The 19,448-nt window shown below is 36.0% G+C and overlaps 1 long non-coding RNA gene across 1 annotated transcript in view; it reads left to right on the forward strand.

Annotated features, from left to right (window-relative positions):
• Nucleotides 1–3,797: 3,797 nt before the first annotated feature.
• LOC144246382 (uncharacterized) overlaps nucleotides 3,798–19,448 on the forward strand; it is a 130,088-nt gene continuing 114,437 nt past the window's right edge. The window contains exons 1-2 of the long non-coding RNA XR_013340090.1: nucleotides 3,798–3,866; nucleotides 7,373–7,476. This is a non-coding gene — a long non-coding RNA (uncharacterized LOC144246382). The remainder of the gene's footprint in view (nucleotides 3,867–7,372; nucleotides 7,477–19,448) is intronic.

Genomic DNA, 19,448 nt, shown 5'->3' on the forward strand with positions numbered 1-19,448 from the left:
AATTAAATTAATCTTATCACAAATGTTTATGAGTAATTGATTTGAGTTTTGCACTCCAGTCAGAAGTGATAGAGTTAAGATTGCTCTGTGTTTTTTTCTGAATTGTATGCACTGTAGCTCTCTTTGAGTGTGTAAACACATTTTTAAGCCTCAATGATGTTATTTTTCTTCCAGACTATGATAATATTAACACTTAAATCAGAACTTGTAATACAAAATAGATTAATCCAAAAGATTTACTCTGCATTTTTGTTTGTTTGTTTGTTTGTGGATTTTCCATTTGTCTTTTTGTTTTGGTTTGGTTTTGGCTTTTTTAACTTCTGTAGTTTAACTCCAAAAAGTAATTGATTACCAAAGACTTTCTTCAATACTGATTTCAGGTCTTTTTTTGTGGGCCATATCCAGAGGAGATAATTATAAGTAAATTGCAGGCAATTATAATTACAGGTAATCAACACTACTCATAGAGGTCTATGTCCTTAGATTTTAGTAAATATTCCTCACAGTTTCTAGTCAGCTGTCCATTTCACTTTCCTAGATCTGAAAATATTCTTGCAATGTCCAACACCTAAATCATGTTATTGATCAAGTTTTCAAATATTGATTGGTTTGAGGTATCTTCAAGTTTCTGTAGAACCATAGAATAATACTTAGGCTTCTCTCTAAGATGAAGCTAAAAATCCATCTTCTTGGATGGATTCTTGGAAATGAAAAATTTCTGCTTGCTTTTTTGTGAGCGAACATTTTGTTCTGTGTTCTAAGATGGATGGTTCAGGAGCTCTTGAAATCAAGGACAGAATATCCATTGGTTTCAGCACTGAACTTTCCCTTGTGTTAAAGCTGTGGCTTTTACTCCATGAAATGTCATTTTTTTACCAGCTTGACAAAGATGTTTTCTTTCCAGTGGTTGTGGGGATGGTAAGACAGTTAATTGAATTACTGTCTGCTGTCAAATTGCTGAAAAAAAGGGCAGAAGAGTATTTGCATTTTTTTTTTTTTTGCTTGCCATTGAAAAGTGTTGATGCACTTGAAGTTCTTGTCTAGTACATGTTTTAATAGCAGAGGAGTCCACAGTGATTATCACAGCTTGGTCAAGGCCATGCAGGGCAAATCTGTGCTCTGACAAATTATCTAATGAATCTTTTTCCTTTCTGTAAATACTTTTATTATAAGGAGTGAAACCATAGAAAGTCCATCTTGAACTATGTATATGTTTCTTATGATGATGAAAGTGATAAGATCTCACTCTAATCAGAACAGAAGGCTTCTTTTTGATTAACTCTTCTTTTGACAAAAGAATGCACTATTCAGTGTACCTGAACTATTCACAAAATGAAGAGTATTATTCTTTGATATTAGCATTTTTTGTTAAAAAAAGTTACTTGGCATTAGTTGAATCTAAATTTAAAAAAAAAATGCTTTCAAAATTAAATCATATCTGTAAATATTTTAAATTTAAAAATTCAGGTTGATCTAAAATTAAAATAATTTCCTGCTAGTTCATTTTCACAGCTTAACTCAAATAAATGAATTTATTCACAGTTCTTATTCAGGGTAGCTAAATTCAAAGCTTTTACTGTGCTTCAATTCATTTTTGTGTTTGTTATTTGGTTGTTGTGGTTTGCGTTAGTGAATGAAAAAAAAATCAGTGCTAAGCACTTTTTGCATGCACTTTTATAAGAATCCTTTCTTGATTCACTTTTTAAAATGTCTTTGAAGAAATAGAATGTAAATATTTAGCCAAAATCCAGTTTTTTACCAGTTCATGTATTACTAGAAGGGGTCTGATTTTCTCATGTGATTATGTTCCAGAGTGGAGCATGCTTAGCTGTCTATTCCTTAGTCCCAAACACTAAATATAGGACTAGCTTGTTCACCAGTGTAAAAGAGAGTAGCTTCAGAATCTCTCTTAATTCTGCTAAAAATAACAGGCATCTTGCTCCAGATTGCTCAACAGCATTTTTTTTTCCTTACAGTACAAACCCCAGTAGAAATAGGAAGAGATGATTCTGTAGAGCCAGGAAATATTTTCTTTGCAAAAGGGATTGTATTGTCACCTACTTAAGGCAGTTTCCACAAGCCTTTGCTGCTACAGTGACCAGAGAGGAGCATGGGTTCTGGAGCAAACTCAGTGTTTTAAATATTAGTACTGGGGAGAGAGAATCAGGACTGTGAAGATTTTTTCCTTGGGTAACAGCAGCTCTTGAATAGGGCATTCCTACTTTTGTTTTTATTTTACAAGGAATCTAAACCACATTTGTAGTGCAGATAGTTTGCATGTGCACTGATGTGAACTGAGATCAGAATCAGAACTGCCAGTAAAATATGCTACAATATAATCTGCTATACCAAGGGGTTGTAAGGAGTAATTATTGTTTGCAAAGCTCTTCAAGTTCCTCAGAAGAAAGATGCTATAAAAGTACAAAATACTGTTGTTGTTATTATTATTATAAACTTTCAAATGCCAAAAACTAGGCAGTAATAATAGAAGTGCTGAAACAACTTTAACAATAGTGATGTGAACACATTAAGCTGTAATAAAGCCAGAGTTAACTAAATCAATCAAGTAGGCCTTGCAAACTGCTTGTTAGGACAAAATTGCATCTTTTCTAAAATAAATACAAGAGCATTCTCAGCTGGTGTAAATTAGCCCAGCTCCACTGGAGTCTGAGACTTGGATTTAAAATGAGAGTTGCATTTTTAAATTTTTTTTGTCTTTTTCTTTTGTTGCCATTGTTCATCGGTGCATGACCGTCTGTGTGTGTCAATGTGTGTGCAGTTGGGTGTGCATGCTGCAGAAACACTAGTGCTAGCAAAATTTTGTATCAGTTTCTCTTGGGAGAAAGGCCAAAGTAATGACAAAAAATTTAATTTCAAATGGGAAAAGCCGCTTGTGTTTCCACCCATACACAGGTGAAGTTCTGAAATTGTTTTTTCATCTGACTTGTGCTCTATAGAAAATGTCTCTGCATCAGTCTTTGTGGGTTTTATGTCAAGGAGAGGATGTTTTGGTAAAGCAGAAAAGGCACTATTAGAAAGTATGTTTAAATGTGTAAAATTAGAAGTCATAAGCTGCTACTTACTAATCCTCCCCTTCATTGCCTCTTGCCCTGAATAGTCACAATCCTTACAAGACTATCAAACAAAACTACTTAAACAACAAATTTAAACGATAAGTTAGGTGACTGATTTTGCTGAAATCAGAGAGAAATTTCAAAATGTTTTCAAGCAGTTTCAATCAAGCACATTTCCTAATAGTTTTAAAGTACTTTTATAGTCTCAAAACCTGTGTAGCACTTGCTTTTAGAACAGATTCAGGAAACATGTTAATGCCATTATCTAACTACACCAAATTTATATGTCATCTTGTGATTCTTCAGAAAGATAACATGTAAAGCATATATGATTAAGTATGTCAGAATTTGTGTCTTGTTGCTATGAGAATGCTCTTTATTTCCTGGAAACAAAATACTTTTCTTGTAACCATTTTGAAGATAAAGCTTCCTACTGGTTTATGTTGTCAGCTAAATTTACATCAGCAAAAAGAGCACGGAAAGAAATAAGAGACTCTGAGACTCAGTACAGTTCTGTCACTGACTTTCTGTTGTTTTTTCTCCCAGCCTTCTTTTCCTTAGTTAAAAGGAAAACAGTAAAATCCTGTAAAATGAGGGTCATTACACCCAAATTACTCATTGTTAAATGATTAAAAAAGAGAGTGAGTTTGAGTCTCCGTGATTTCTGAACAGTTTCTCATTTTTGTTTTCAGACCTAGTAATGGACCAGGGGAAGAACAAGTGCAAAGGAGGGGTTAAAGTCCAAAATGCCAAAGAATTTGTATTCTGAACTGTGACTCAGTGACTGATATGGTATGAACCCCAACTCCACGTTTAAGCAGATGTTTCAAATCTGTGTTTGCATATTGCAACCTGGGACCATGCACAGTTCTAAGAGACTTATTATAATTTATTATTAATAAGAGTAATGATTGATATTGTTGCATTATTTAATAATTGCACTACTTTCACTATTTAATAATAATTATTATTTGCACATGCTGATCAGGTAGTTAAGGTTCTTTTCCATAAGAAATGCAAATAAAGATTAATGAGTGATTCATAACAAGTAAGATAATTTGATAATTTTTCCCCTGCAATTAAGCATCATTTACTTCAAGTGATCCTCAGTATTTTCATTGTGTGCTCAATTGCTCAGTAGTGAGATCACTACTGAAATCACAAGGAATTGTTTCTTTGTCCTGACTACTGGAACATAGCTTATACAATGCACATTAGCTCTTTGTCATGACATCTAAGACTGTAATCCCCTTAAATCAAGAACTAAGTTCTAGTCAGCCTCTGCATAATGTCAAAAAAAAAGATGCCCTGGACTCATTAAAATAATTAGTATTCCTGTACAAGTCAGTAATAAAACTCAAATTTCTGGTGGAAGTATTTCTGAAAAGTAAATAAAAAGGAATGTGTTCTAGAGGTACTTGAGAAAACCTCTAGAACACCAATTTCTGTAAATGAGCACTGTGACTGTAGAACAGAGTACCTATTCTTGGAGTAAACAGGGAGAAAAGCAGCCAAAGTATATTAAACATGGTTAAAAATTTTTGTGTTTTATTCATAGAAGTATTGTATATAAAATTTATATAAAACTTTTAAAATTATATATGTTCTCTGTTTAGCTTCTTGGTACTTAGTGTGACGATCTTTTAATCTCTGGCATTGTGACTCAATATTTTTGTGCTCCAAAGATTTGGAAACATTAAAAAATAATGTAACATATATTGAGTTGTATAAGTCATGAGTTGTTTTTTTTTCCATCATCTTCTCATGTAAGTATGTAACTAATATCATTACTGGTACCAGTTTTGAAATATTTGTAGGATTGGAATCATAGAGAAATCTTGTAATAGGTTAGATTCATGCCCTCTGATTATCATTCATGATGTAGATATAAGTTGAAGGGTGCAGAGTCAATCTGTAATCAGTTTGGTTTGTGGGTTTTGGTTTTTTTCTCCCCCCTATGGGAAACACTCTGTAATATGCAGCAGCAATAGGATTTTGAGTGAGTTTTGCTTATGTGAAGGCTTTCTGTTTGGGCAGACACTGCTCAGTATGCAATTAGCAATGTCCATTCCTGTTTTTATAAGCAGCATTTTAGCAATTAGGAACTTTTTAATTAAGTCAACTGTGTTCTCAGCTTGAGGCTTTCTGGGTGCACTCTTCCTCAGGAAAGTGAGATAACATTCAACCGAGACTTTCTCTTTCTGCAATAGTTCTTCCAGATTCCACTCTCCAACAGGTCAATGCCCTCTTTTAAAAACTTCAACACAATTTTTATTTTTTATTTTATTTTTTTTTTTTTATATATAGCTTGTGTCACCACTGCTACCATCAAGATTCCTCTTTCAATAAGATGCTGATTGGATGAATATGGCTTCAGTAACTCAGTCTTTGTTTTGTAAAAACATTATTACAACATTGTATAACACTTTAGAAATGTTTCAAATTTAGGCTGGCGTGGTGACTTAGCAGACTAGGGGGCTAACATATGGAGTCTGCTACACACTAGAGACTGTGGTTTTATTGCTGGCACCACTAGTCAAGTCAGGATTAGCAACCATAGTATTTTCAGCAAGATCTGAGATTACAAGGCCTCAGGTGTGGTTACCTAACCCTTGCCAGAAGTAGGACAAACACTGACGGGTGAAAGTAAAGATTAATTTAGTATATTCAGAGGGATACTTTTGCTATAAGGGCTACATTTTTTTTTTTAGGATTAAATAATTTCCTTTGTTTTCCATTAACTCAATCAAGCGGTTCGAAATTCAAAACATGCTCCAAAGGGTAGCCCTTGCTGGGTGCAGAGGCACCCGTCGGGACAGCGACCCTGAATAGGATACGGCTGGAACCTCTCCTTGTCCGCGGCTGCAGCTGTGTGTGTGCCAGACCTTGAAAAACAATCTGAGGAGCAAGCAAACAAGCAAACAAACAGATTCCTTTTCATATGAACTCACAGCACGGGCAGGATCCCAAGCAAAATGTCTCTCATCTCAGCCCTGTCTCTGCTGGTGGAAAGCAGAGAAAAGAGGAAAAACTTCTTTGGGAAAGACAAGCTGGCTGAGAATGGGAATAATATACTTTAGGTGTTGATTATAGTGTAATAAATAATGGTGAGATTTCATTAGAAAATAAAAGAATGCATCTGTAGGAGAAAACGGATCCCATTAGAGAACTGCCTTCTTTTTATTTCATGGTTGAAGTACAAAGTGACAATATCAGAACAAAAATAAAATAAGAGGGGGAACACATTCTCTATCTCAAAAAAAAAAAAAAAAAAAAAAAGAAAAGAAAAAGAAAAGTGGCAGCTAAAGCCAATAAAGTCCTTTATTTGAATGCCATTAGTGGGTTTGGCAGCCATCCGCGCCATCTACTTCAGAGGAGCACTGCACAGATTAAGAGAGGCTGGATGCTAATTTGCACATATGGAAATGCTTTTTCTCGCCGTTCCGATGGCTCTGTTGTGGACAGATGGAATTAGTGAGCACTCCAAAGCCGTGAAGGCAAACACATAAAAAAAAGCTCTCTTTCTTTCTTTCTCTTTTCTTTCTTTCTTTCTTTCTTTCTTTCTTTCTTTCTTTCTTTCTTTCTTTCTTTCTTTCTTTCTTTCTTTCTTTCTTTCTTTCTTTCTTTCTTTCTTTCTTTCTTTCTTTCTTTCTTTCTTTTTCTTTCTTTCTTTCTTTTCTTTCTTTCTTTCTTTCTTTCTCTCTTTCTCTTTCTCTTTCTCTTTCTCTTTCTCTTTCTCTTTCTCTTTCTCTTCTCTTTCTCTTTCTTCTCTTTCTCTCTTTCTCTCTTTCTCTCTTTCTCTCTTTCTTTCTCTCTTTCTTTTTTCTCTCTCTCTCCTTCTTTCTTTCATGAGAAACTTTCGTCCTGAAATAAATAATGTTAGCAGACCACTTTCCTTGGCATTGACAAACTATTTTATCTTATTTCAGTTGCAAATAATTTTTTTTAACTGGGAGTTGTAGTCATTTTAGCTTAGAATCAAGTGTGCCAAATAGTGTTGGCAAATTAAGGACATCTTCAGATAAATTTGGCTTTATATGCTGTATATAGATCTCTGTCCACTTCAGACTGTTCTTTGCAATGCTCCATTTCCTGACAGTGTACAGTAAGTATGAATTGTATTTTCACATTCTAGTCCTCACATTAGTTGAATAAATGACACTTTCAGCTGTCTTATGACCAGAATGTGTTAAACATGTTGCTAGGATGTGGGGCAGAGAGTGGTCTTAGTGGGGTAAAAGGATGATAAAAAGTGAATCCTGATGAGGATAAAAATTCCTGCATTTCCAACCATGCAGAAACTGCTTAATCTGTCTGCCTTTGGACTACTGGGTACTCCACGGACAAACTGCAGGAAGCAGATAGAAGAGAGCAGCCTGGATTCTCGCCCAGGAAGGAAGAGGTAGGAATTATTCCTGGGGCTTTTCCCTGGGCAGCACAGCTCTCCACCAACTTCAAAATAGGGGTGTGCCTTCAACATGATTAAAACACTGGAAAAAGGATCAATCCAAGGAGCCAAGAATCACTTTTATCTTGCTAATTTACAAGGGGAATTTCATATGCACCTTATCTATTGGCAGTCAAACAAAGCAGATGTATCATTCTTTAAGGCAGCCGAAAGTCAACGACCTTTGTTGCCAAATGTCTGTCTAGCCATTTTTTAAAATTTCTTTGAAATCAGCTGGCACCAACAATTAGCACCCGACCACCCCCCAAACTTTGGATGAAATGAGTGCCGGAAATCCAATCAGGATTCAAATATGGTAAATAACACCTCTCTGTGTGCGCTGTGACTGGCTCACTGCCACTAGCAAGAAGGTCTGTGAACAGTTCAGTCTTTGGGGGCCATTCCTGCTCTTCTTTAAATTGCATAAATCCATTGAATAAGGCCATACACCCTCAGAACTAAAGGCAAGATCTGGGCTTTTGTAAGAGCACCTGGCTGGGATCTCTCTATTATAGTGTGATGAATGGCTTGAAGAGGTATTCAGGTGTCTTAAAGCTACTTCACTCTGGCCTTTTCTCTGGCCTTTTTCTTGTCCATTCTCTTCTCTCAACTTCTCAAAGTGTCTCAGTGATCTTAAGGAATTCACAGTTAAAAACAGTGTTGAAACTTGCCATTAACTTGACTTGTTCTGAAGAACCAGCTATGAAAATGTGTTTTGCTACCAAGAGATTATTATTTTAAGGACAGTATTCTGAGCATGTTTCTTTGGTGGCATCAATCACAGCTATCAACTGAATTGAAAACATGTGCACTTCAGGCAGAGGAACAAAATGTTGTTTGTGATCAGTTCCACTTGGTTATTAGCTCTATTCTGAAGAACTTCACAGTTTCTATAGAAGATGGTACCAAAGAAGATATGTAATGAATCACTACCAAAGATGGTGACTGTTCTCCCTTTCTTTCTGTCTTTTTATATTTTTTTAGTTTGTTAGGTTTTTTTTGGTTTTTTTTTCTTTTTTTTCCTGCTCACCCACTCCCACCCCCACCCCGATTCTTTCCCAAGTGCTCTGATGCCAGAGGCTGGAAAGATTTTGCTTCCAAAGAGCAGCATGTGGCTCTGGAATGACAGATTCCTGACTGCTGCTCCAAGGCATTGTTCAGAGAAAACAGGGAGGCTCTGACCTCTCTGATCACACAGCTGAGAGAGGAGGAGAGCAGGCTACTCTTATAACTCTTACTCCTCTCTTTGTGTACAGTTCATCTAATGGGGACACACATTTATACTGCTCTCTTCCTTCAGAGAACAAGGCCCAGTCTTGAACTCTTTATTCAGGCTCTTCACACTCTCACTGAAGTCTGTTGAAGCCAATGTCCTTCAGGAGCCTCATTCCTGTGTTTCTCAATGCATAACAAAAGTGAATCTTCCAATTCTAGTCAGAGACATTTTACATTTCTTGTTTCCATTTTTTTTTTTTTTTTTTTTTTTTTTTTTTTTTTTTTTTGCCATGGTAGAGCCCTGGTGCTATTCTTTCCCTGACTCCCTTTTGGGGTTTTAAGGAGAGCCTTATTCTTTGTTATCATAGTTAGAAGGAGGAGAAACAACTTGCGGACTCCTTTCCCTATGTACATCTGGTAGCAAATATGCTTTTTAAATAACTCTTTATATTATGATAGTTTTATCAGAAAGTTAAACTCATTTCCTTGTACATAAAGACAATGATAGTGATTAGAGTTCTCAGGTCTAGAATGTTGGGAGAAAGCCTGCATCCTTTACAATAAAACTGAGATTTCACTCAAGATCCTTACCAGCCTTACAGCAAATCCCTCCCCACTTCCCTACAAAATGTATTGGCATTTCCTTTATGATTTCAATGGTTTTGAAATTTAATCCCTACAGAAGAAGTTTTAAATTGCCCCTTAAAAAAAAAATCTGTGCTTCAAGGCACTGCATTAAAAAAAAAAAGAAATTGAGGTGTGTAATATAAGAGCCAATAAAATATTTGTAAAAATTAATGCTTTGGGGAAATAATAGTGAAAATTTGTAAAACTTGAAGGTTTCACTTTTGCACTGACTTTACAAGAAGTTAAGCAGCAATATTTAGTTTATAAGAAAAATATATGTTTTCTGAAAGTTGAACACAGAGCATCTTCAGTGGAAAAGGCTCAAGATTCTTGGAAGCATAATAGGAGCTATAAATTAAAACAAGAAAAATCCAACCCTGAAATGTTTGTGTTTATTTTGATGGTTTTTCTATTACAGATTTGTTTCTCTTTAGTTTTATTCTCTTATTTATTTATTCTTTTTAAAAAAGCTACAATGGTTACTTAGAATTCCCCTAAAAGTGAAATTTGACTAACAGAAGTTGGTGAAAGGATTCAGCATCAAATGATTTAATTTTTTATTATTTACAGTAACCAAGGTATCACAGTAATGATAAACAAGCTCATAGAAATTTTCCAGTAAATCCTCAATATCCAAAATTGGAAAAATAAAGAGAATAATTCATAAGAATTACTGACAAAATAACAATGATTAAAAAAAAGCAACATTTTTTTAAAAAAATTTATTTGGTTTCTTGGGGGGAGAGTTGTTTATTGGGTGTTTTTTGTAAGTATCTGCTCTCTGTTCTTTCTACTTGTTTCTGCCCAAGAAATCAAATCAATGCTGCTTGGGAAGGTCATGTAGCTGTATTTCCCAGAAGAAGACTAATGGAAATATGAGAAACACAGCAAACTACCCAAAATCTGGGGTGGGAAGTCTCATTTCAGACAGCCATCCCATTTCTCATTTGTCACCTAAATTTCTGAAACCCACTAGCATGCTCAGATGTGTCAGTAGACCCCAGTTTCTGTAGCCTGCAAAAAAAGAGAGCAAGGAGCTGTGAAATATTAGCATAGCTACTTTGTGAAGAAGAAAACATGAGTCTCAAAACTCTCTTAAACAACATGGATCCAGGCTGTGTTTTCTACTCATCGGGACATTGGTGCAAACTTCAGTTACCTGCTCACCAGGGAATTGCAGGCAGCCTGAAGGAGTCTTAGCTTCTTATTGACAAGTGTGATCAGTCCTTTTTGAAGTAGTAAATATTCCATACAGACATGAAATTTACCTGAGTTTTTTTAAGCAAACCATCATCCAAAGAAAGATGAAAAAAAAATCTATGCTGGTTTTAACAAACTAACTTAAATTTTGTCTTTATAGAGGATATGCATAGAGGCAATGTTCTGAGATCAAAAAAATTCTTTTCCAGTTGAAGATATTAATTACTCTGAGATTCAGGGCAGCTTCTGAAATTTGAACATCCTCCAAGGCTCAGGGTGAGGTTTTATCCCTTGAGTGGGAAGTGAGGAGATGCACAACTTCATTATCCTGTGGGCTTCTAATACATTTCACTGTGAGGTATAGTTGCCCTTGCTGAGAGGTAGTTTGAATTTTTCCTGGAGGGACACATCAAGTGAGCTGTAAGTGTGGCATGCTGCACATCCCACCCTCTGCTGAGCCCCACCAGTTTGGACACAGCTGATGATTCAGCCCGCAGGGTCTCAGATGCTTCAGTCTGTACACTTTGGCCACGCCAGAAGCTGATCTCTTGGGCTTGCTCTCTACATAAAGAGGCAAGACTGGTCTTCAGGGCACCTTCAAGAAACAGGAAAACTGAACCTTTTGTAACACTGGATGCATTTCATGATGAGATGTGATCTGTACCATGTAAATCCTCTTCCCTTCTGTGTGTTCCTGCCAAATAACTCCATTTGAGTTTCTTTGTTTTCTGGCCTCTCTAGGTGATTCCTCAATTCCAAGCAACTGTTCTTGCAGACAGAAATGTGACCCTGTTGCAGGGTGCAGAAAATGTGGGGTATTCTGACATGAGCTCTTTCTTGTGCTCTTACCTCATTACAGGTCTCAGCCAACCTTTATTTGAGCATGTGAGATTATCTTCTATTAATAATTTTAAACCCAGTCCTCACAATGGAGCAGTGTCACTTTCAAAGATGAGAGGGCTATGAATATTTGGCTTTCTGTCTGTCCACAGAAAGCAAACAACTAAAATGTCTAATTAGAAAGCTACATAAAAGTAATAGAGGAAGCATAAGTTGAAGACCATCCATTACAGAGAGACTGAAGGATTCTTGGAACTGCACTGACCATAAGCTCCTGTAAGCTGCAATTTCAGACACAGTTTTAAGTAAATTCCCTTTTCAGCTTCACTTGTCCCACATGAAAGAAATGCTAACTTTAACACAGCAGAAAAGAGCCCTTAAAATGAGGCAAGAGGAATTTTTTATTTAAGTGGAACATCATGGGGCTCATCAGAGTATTTAATAGTATTTTCCCTCCAGCTGTTTTTATTTATCTTTAAACTTCCAATAAAAGTTGTGTTTTATTTCAAGAAGCAATCCATAATAAACTTTTCAGCTGATGGTAGTGGTTAGTGCCTATGCCACCAACAGTGATGATTAATTCTTTGGAGAAGAAATGAAAATTATTCTTTGCTATGCTGTACCTATCAAACTGAATCTGAGTAAGGGCATTTGGGTCTTACCATCAATTTTTAAATTAGAGAAAACAATAATCTCATTCCATTGCTCTATGATAATGCTGGGAACTTGAGATGGGGTCAGTTTCTTACTGGAAGGCAAACTCTGAGCAATTCCTGGTCTTGCGCATCATTGCTTTTATTCCACTGTAATGGCATGACTCCCTGGGCTAGGTGCTGTCCAAGCATGGTGGGAGGGACAGCTCTTGTCCTGAGAATGTGTTGCACCGAGTCCTTATGGACACACAGATGCTTTTAGCTCCAGGTACTGTCAATCAAACCATTGAATTGAATGAGATGTGCCAAACCAAGCATATGTCAAAATCTGCATGGGACTTGGGCCATATAAGCATGGACCAAGGGTGAAGACTTAACTATTATTAGAACACAGCAAGTATACCAATTTTTTCACTTTAAGTAGAGATGGCCAAAACAGCAAGGCTAAACATAAACTCTTCGCCTAAGACATGACTTAATTTAGGCCTGTAGCCACAAAATCAACTCCTTTACTGACACCAGATCTCTGTGTCTTGCCTTCAGCACACTCTCTGTTATAGCATCCTGCCTACTCCCAAAGGTCTATCCCATGGCTTCATGGAAACTGCTCTTCCCAATAGTGAACTAATACAGATGGGGTTTAGGCATTAATTCTGCTTTTCTACAGCTGCTGACAAGGAGGAGGAAACTATTGAGACAAGCTTGGTTAGAACCAGTGGCCCCTGAAACTCACAGCACTGCTAGTTTCTATTGAGACAAAGTAGAATACTTACCCTGGTCAACACTTTGGATGCTCATTTTGTGTGGGTCTTTCTGACCAGGGTCTGAGCCTACTGTTTGGTACAGCAAACATGATCTTTAGCCACAAAACTGAACCCTTTCTGTGTGAAGTTGTCTGCTAAAACCTCTTCTCAATAGCAGACAGAATATGCTTGATTACTCACTGTTGTACACAATCTTGGAAGATGAAGGGCATCCAAGATGTTTTTTCAGGAAGGATGCTGAGTTGGAAATTTTTACTTCATTGTGGTCAGGATTCAGCCTACTGTAAAAATATTTGTTCATCTTTATTCAGACTTTCCACCGAAGCAGAAGGACAGACTGATGATCTGACTGATCTCTTTCTGCCTGGTTTTCCTTTACTTCTGTTCAGGCTCTCATGCCATATTTATTACCAACTTGCATCATACTTACTGTGTGTTTTACAGTAGCGTGTAAAAGGAAAATACTGTAGCATATACCACTTCTGGACAGATGAGTTTCTAAAGTTGAGTGCATTGTTTTAAATTTGCTAGACTTCAATCCACAAAAAGATTTCTGTGGATGCGTGTGTGTGCTCGCATGCATTACAAAAGGTGAGGTTAATGAGGAAGAGAAGATGTGAACTGAAGCTCGGTTGGGTCTCATTGCACTAGATTTGTATGAAGTTTCCTTCTCTACACAAATGACAACTGCACATTCTCCTCATGGAGAAACCCAGTCAGCCAGGGGCATGAAGTTGCCAAGGGCAGTCCAGGGACTGCTATTTCACTGATCTTTTAATAATATGATCCAAGGCTTTGTGAATAAAGACCTTCAGACGAATGCAGAGTTCTGTGGGAAGCCAGTGGAGGGAGCAGAGGGATTAGACGACTTGTTGGAAAGGTCTGCAGGAGTTTGTATTTCTAAGTAAAATATGTAGCAGAGTCAAAGTTTTCAAACTACTGAAACTTACTGCCCTTGTGTTTGTTAATGCTATTCAAAAATAATAGGGGTTCCTTCAATGAAAAACAAACATAAGGCTTATACCAGAAAGCTATTTATTTACAGATGGCTAACATTCATAAGTAAAGTGAAACTCTTTTATCCTCAATAGGAATATTGAAACACAATCCAACAGGGATATGATTATGTCCAGGACCATTTGGTCAAATGCCCCCAAAAGTACATAGGGCACAAGGCCAGGTATACCTGAGTTATTCTTCTGGGTCTCTCAGTCATAGGCTCAGCAGATTTCACAGTTTCCAAGGGAAACTGTCTGTTTTCTTGCCTTTTTTTTTTTATCTGTCCATATCCACCTTAATAAAATTAGACTCTACCAGAAACTTTGGTCTTCATCTGACTGTGGTCAAAAGCTAATTTAAAAGAAAAAGCTCACACAAGATAGTTTAAATAAATGTCATTAGTATGGACTAGCTTCAATCTTGTGATCTGATCATATTCCCATAGACAACCCACCATGCCTAGCTTTTGCATCTGTAATAACATTCACTTTTGTTGATACTTAAAGATAACACTGCACACAACAAAAGAATTATCACATTTTTGCAGGAAATGATTAATTGATTAACTGCCAGGTTTATGGTTCCTTTTATTTGTTTGTTTTGGCAGTTGCATCCCTTCAAAAATTTGCTTCTGTATTTTAAAATGCTAAAGAGTATCTTTTTAATTAAATTTCTGTTTGGTGCACATGTTATCCCATTCTTTACTTGCTTAAAAACCATGTGTTTATAAATGGGAACTTCCCTTTTGCACTGAGACTTTAACTGTGAGGAAAACATATGGTTTAACTCAAGTTTTTCCCTAGGATCTGTCTGTGCCTCAGTTTCCTATCTCAGGGCTTTTCTTTTATATGTTCAGATTATCTAACTCCAATGAGCCAGGTTACTGCTCTGCTAAGTTAAAGAAAAAAACAAAAAGCTCCGTGCTTGCCTAATATTTTCTTAATACCTGAGGAAACTGAAGCAAAAAAAAAATCATAAGTTGTATCAGATGTTTCAACTTCCTCATAAATAGGAACCTCCACCAAAATATAACAAAAATAACTTAAAGTCTGGTTGGAGGCTTTAAGTTTCTTGGAATGATTTCTGTTGGAAAATGTCAGTGTCCTGGTCACTGCTTTTTCACCTCATTCTACAAGAATTCCATGAATTCCATGAATTCTTGTCCCTTTGTCACCTGCCAGTGTAAGCAACAGGAACCTTATGCCTACTCTAATTTTTTCCTGCTTGCTTCTTTGAGGTGAAGTTTAAGAATATAATGCTTGAAAATTTGTTGAATAATGCACACAAGTAATTTTTTTAACTGTGAGAGTGCTCAGAGTTTGAAATGTGTTTTAAGAAGTCAGCATGAGTGCCAGAAACCTCAGAGGAATGATTTGTATTGATTGGTAAATCCAAACTGTAATTCAAAAGTAATTTAAAGGTATAACTTACTGTTTTCATAGTGCTTATTTCCAACACACGGTCTTCTCGTTAAACCTGAGATATTTCAGGCGAAAATAATATTCCAAACAAAGTTAAAGACTGCATTTGGAATAAAGGAACACTAAGTAAGGAACTTGGTTGTGATTTTTACCATATTTATGGTTGCACATCCTTATTATGGCATATTCCATCATATTGATTCTTCCATTGTTTCCATGGGAACATCCTGATGTCTATAATTACCAGAAAGTGTTCAATTAATATAAAACACCATGGTAAATCTTTCCTTGAGTACTCCCATTTCCATGCAAAAGGTGTAGCCAATATGCCATTTATAGAATAATATAAATAGCTGAAATGCTATTTACTTGCATAACTCCTGTGTTCAAAGAAATGAGTCTCTGGGAGTGCATTTTCCTCTACTAATGACTGAACTTAATATTAACCTGAGTGCTTAAATGAATTTGCTGATTGCAGCTAACACTCACATAGACCTTATTCAAGATGAGTCACACACTGTTGGCACCTGTAGCAGTGCCTGCTTAAAGGAAACCTAATTTGAAAGCAGTACACAGAGATATTTTCTTTACTCTTTCCAGGAGACTTTAGTTTCTACCTTGAAGTTAGGTTTAAAGTAAATACACACTGAGCAGGAGACAGAATGCAAGTTTTGCATTCCCACTCTCTGGCTCACAAACAGAGTTTTAGTCTCTGAACTTTCATCTTTATGAACTTTTTATATCAACAGTTTTTTGTTTGTTTAAACAATGTCTTTTTTTAGCATTTAAATCAAAGACTATCTCCTTGTGTAATGCATATGATTCAAAAAATGACCCTTTTTTAAAATAGGATATGACATTCTGGATAGCATATCCTCTAATCATCTATAGAACAAATATGGCAGCACTACTTATGCCAGGTAAAATGTCAATAAGACTACACCCAGAGTAAGACACAGGATAATTAAGTAATTTCAAGTCATTGATGAGCAAAGAAATCTAAATTAGTTAGGACAAGAAAGAAAAAAATATGCAGTGCTGAATTCTAAGGTAACTAGAGGCAGACCGAACCTGCAAATTTTGAATTCAGAGAGCTGGTTGAAGGGATATTTAATGTTTTAGCATATGCATACCACAATTAAGAAATGAAAGATGGAAACCCATTGGTTTCTGAGCTTTTTTACCACTGAAGAGAGCATATTTTTTGTATAATACCAATATTTCCCATCAGTGTGTAACAACCATTTGACTCAGAAAGGCAGAGGTCAGCATTTTGATTTCTGGATTCCTTGAAGATATTTCTTAAAATAAAGACATAAATGCTTTTTGAATTTTCATAGGTATTGGGATTTTAATTGGAGGTGTGAATACTCCCTGCTGGAATATCAAGCCTCTGTTATTAATTTAGAAGTGTCTCTGTAAGCACTCAGGTATGAACTCCATCCCCTCACAAAGAGGCCAATGAATCCTGTGCATCTGATATGAGGAATCTGGTCTCTGCAGTTTCTCTGTGGAGTTGTGGGGCTGGAATTTCATCCAGTACCTGACAGCTGCACCCTTCAGCTCCTCCTCCAACAAGCTCCTGAATATCCAGCACACAATCACCAAGAGGGCATTGCAAAATAAGTAAGTTCCCTCACAAGGGAGTAAAGAAAACTAGGTTAAGATTACTGCTGACATACAGGGTGCCATTCCAAACAACATCAATGGAGTTGTTTTCATTTACATCACCAGAGAGTTTGGAGTAATCTTCCTTGTGTTGTCACAAGCATGCTAAACAAGTTTAAAGATTGTTTAAAGAAACCATTTTAGCTTTGTTGATTACTCAATCTCTGCAGTCATTTATTGCTCCAATACTACAAAGTAAGAGAGATTATCTTTTAATTAGGTGATTTTTATCCTTGTAACATCCTCAACTGCACTAGATATTCATTAAGTTTTTTTTCTCTCCCCCTGCAACTTTCTTGAATCAGCTTTCATGTTTCTCTGCTCTTTTTCCCTGGTGAGTTGTTGATCCAGGGACCAATGAATGTTAGTAATACATCTATTTATGGCCTAATAATTATGAATATTTTTAAATGTGCTTCAGAAAATTATTTGTAGGCTATGCACTCAAAACTACTTAATCCCTATAAATGCTTAGAATGAAAAGTTGTGAAGTTTATCTATGTGTGGAGAAAACACTCTGAATTTTTTGTTTTTCTTTGTGTAAAACTTATTGTGTATAAACTTGGAACAATATTACATCCAATTTTTAACATTTTTTTTAAACTAAAAGTTATATTCATTCTTAGCAGGTTTGCCTGCCTACAGTGCAGTTCACAAAAAGAAGATGCTTAAGATGTTTAAGAATAATGGAAGCTAATGATCCTATCTCTTTTTTATCTATGAGATGATATAAAGATATTGATCCTGCCTGGAGACATGAGGAAAGGCTATCTGATCTTTGGAAGTCCTTCCCACACTTCCTTTCCAAGATTAGATGATTCAATTAATAGCCATTGCTCTTTTGGCAAAAGGCAGGTGAGTGGATTCTTCTATCTTAGATGGCAAGACCATGACCAATTTACAGGACATTTATGATGTAGTCAATGGGGTGTTGTTATTGTTATTAACAATGTCTCATGGTGGGTGAAGATTTGTCATCCTGGGTGACAGAACTATTATGTTTGATGAGCCACATTAGCATCTCCTTCAAAAGAAGTTGAGGGGAGGGCATATTTGAAAAGACTCTCCAAAATTATAAAAGCAGCATAAATGGGTAAGACCCTCAGGCTCTTGTTTCCAAGTGAGTGAGAAGTGGAAAGCTTTTGACCCAGAACTCTTATATCTGACAACACACATCCTCCAAAATATAAGCAGCATTGGGAAGGTGACAAATGAGAGAATAGAAGTTGTGCATACTCCTAAATTGCTTGGGATTTTCAATGAAAAAACCCCAACAGAACAACACCTCTGAGGTGCTGAAGAAAATCACTTAATGTAAGACAGGATGCCATGGAGGGCAGAAATATTCTGGTGACAGAACAGAGTTTTGTGCCTGAATAAGTAAACTTGTGCTTGGAGGCACAGAAATTCCCCAGTTCCCCAAGGGCACCAAAACCTTTGGAGCCAACACAGGATTTGTGGCGAAATCTGCAGATGTCTCTGCAGGAGGAATGCATACAGCTGCATACAGCTGGTTTATGGCTGTTGGCTTTGTATTGGCAACCCAGCTAAGTAGATATCTTGTTGATGGTGGAGACACAAAAATAATATCCACAAATGCTAACATACTCCCCCTCAGTGGTTTCAGCATTTGAACTCATAGACTTGTTCCTTACCTTGATAAAGATTTGCTGTTTATGCTTTCCTTTCAAGTGAGGGACCGTTGTTAAATTCCCTTAGTTCTAAAATATGTTTTAAATTAGTTTTTTTCTTTTTTTCCCTTTTATTTTCCTGAAAATAATAATAAGACATCAATAGTAAATTGAGGTAGCCTTATTTATAACTCCTCTCTGTCATCTTTAAATATCAAGCATGAAAATATTCTGCTAGACAAAATCCAAAATTAAAATGGAAGAATGTCTAATCTGGCCAAAATTATAAATTTGTGACCTATGGGAAAATAACAATATTTTAATTTTTTTCCTATTCCTAAAAATAAAATTTGAAAAATGCCTTTTTAAAAACTGTTTTTGTTGAGAAACATTTTGGTTTTTTGTTTTTTTTTTAAGATAATTTTTAATTTTGTAGTTTCTTGTATTATATCAACACATGCCAAAAATAGTCATGCATAATCTGCTGACATATTATAATATGGCATTGGTTAAAATGTTCTATTGCTTTTCATTTGTTCATTGTTTTTGTAACAAAATGAAAACTTGTAAATTTGGGATGATGCAGAATGTTTCAATCAGTGCTAAGTAGCATCTGCCTTAAAGTCTAAAAATAATTTATTTAAACATTTTCTCATTTTACAGTAAAACTAATCATGTTCATGTCACTTTGAGGAGAAAAAAGTCTCTTGCCTTGAAACCTCTTTTTCTAACAAAATGTTCTGTATTAAATTTTTCTATATAGATCTGGTTGGCATAACTATAGCTGATTGAACAAATGTTCTCAAAAAACACTGCCAAGTTTATAATCCAGTATCACTTTTTTTCTGGACAGCACCAATCTCTTTGGTCACTTTTAATTCAGAGATTCCAGATCACTGACAAATGACT

Source organism: Lonchura striata, chromosome 6 (assembly GCF_046129695.1).
Source record: "Lonchura striata isolate bLonStr1 chromosome 6, bLonStr1.mat, whole genome shotgun sequence".
NCBI classification, from domain to species: Eukaryota; Metazoa; Chordata; class Aves; order Passeriformes; family Estrildidae; genus Lonchura; species Lonchura striata.